At 42.5% G+C, this 1,619-nt stretch overlaps 1 pseudogene; it reads right to left on the minus strand.

Annotated features, from left to right (window-relative positions):
- Positions 1-583: 583 nt before the first annotated feature.
- LOC102811449 lies at positions 584-912 on the minus strand (annotated as a pseudogene).
- Between the last annotated feature and the right edge of the window lie 707 nt (positions 913-1,619).

A 1,619-nucleotide genomic window follows, 5' to 3' on the forward strand; every position in this document is an offset into this window, starting at 1 on the left:
ATGTTAACTAAAAGCCTCTAGACTCTCAGGCTGCCTGAGACCACCCCTTATAGACGTGTTTAAGTAAATCCTAGTATAGGGAGTGAGAGAATCTAGAAAGCTGAAGTGTACACTCTGAGTGCTCCATAGATTTTCCTCCTAGCACAGTTGGATACTAGCTAAGGAGGTCTACAGTTCAAATACCAAATTACTCTCCCCACTCCGTGGCTCCTGTTCTGACACAAATATGAATATCAATCTCCCCAGATATCTGAAATGCATCTGCACAAATGGCAGATTTTAACCTATGTGGTCCCACTGTCTTAGAGTATAGAAAACAGTTAATGGGAGCTTGACAAAAATGCAGTCCCACACAGAGTGCTATACAATCTGGTAGACTGTTCCAATCATCTGTCAATTATTTCCATAAGATTCGCATGAAAACCACAAGCGAATACATATATAAACCTCAAACCGCACAAACACACAATTGGTTTTTGTTCATTCTCAGATGACAGAACATCCCCAAAGTGAAAAAAAAAAAAAGCCAATTCCCCATCGCCTTCTCTTCAACCATCCCCTCAATAGCTCTTCATTTCTTGAGCTACCTTACTTCTCCAATGAGGTAATGCTGAGATCTGTCAGAAAGGCTTTCTGACAAAACTGGCTTGGATTTCTGGGTCTGTTCCAAGATGAACTGTTAAGATGAATTGGCTTGTATCAAGGAAGCACTCAAAACAGTTCACAAAACAGGTCTCAGCCCAATGTCCAACTTTGGCCCAAGCTTGTCCATGAACTTTTCCCAACAAAGTTCTGTCATCTGGTGCACCCGCTGCTCAAAGCACTGCTTCTGTGTCTCAACCTCAATGAAAAGCTGCAACTGTGGTGCACAGTGCCCAAACCCGCCGCCGAGGAAGATGAGGAGGCATCCATCCCAGCACAAGCATGCAGGTGAGAACCTCCATTGCCTTTTTTGTTTTTAAAATTTTTCTTGTGAACTGAGTTCTCCTCGTGCATCATCATTCAACAGTATTTTTGCTTCCATTTCCTCTGTTTTTTTTTTTTTTTTTTTTTTTGAGGGGGGTGTACACAAAAACACTCAGGAATATATAACAATTTAAACAACCAAATAACACCTTCTGCAAGCCTGCCTCCTGATCACCAGTGCCCAGTCCCTCTCTTTCCATGAGTCCAGAGTCCTCAACTGCTCTCTCTCTCTCTTTCTCCATGTCCTCATCTCTGCCTCCATCTCTGGTGTCACTGATTCTCTGGATAGGGTCCCACATTTCGTTCATACTCTTCTCCCTTGATGATCCTAGGGACCTGTGTTCCTGGACTGTAACATTAACTACTCCCCTGCTTTTGCTACAAAACTTCTACCTTTACAGTTGTGACAGTTGCAATTAGTCATGATAACTATTACTCACTATTGAATCATAAGCATTTTATCCCCATCTCTTTTCACCAGACTCATCTAGACAAGATGAAAACCATTCAGTGGGGACCCTCCCTCCCCTGCCCACTCTTAAAAGAAATGCTCTCTTGAAAACTTGTAAGCCAGTCACTTTGTGCCTTTATCACCCTGTCATTTTAGGTAGCCAATGTCTAAATTGCGCTATGGGTTAATGCACCAAACTACA

Source organism: Chrysochloris asiatica, unplaced genomic scaffold, assembly GCF_000296735.1.
Source record: "Chrysochloris asiatica unplaced genomic scaffold, ChrAsi1.0 scaffold00021, whole genome shotgun sequence".
In the NCBI taxonomy this organism is placed as follows: domain Eukaryota; kingdom Metazoa; phylum Chordata; class Mammalia; order Afrosoricida; family Chrysochloridae; genus Chrysochloris; species Chrysochloris asiatica.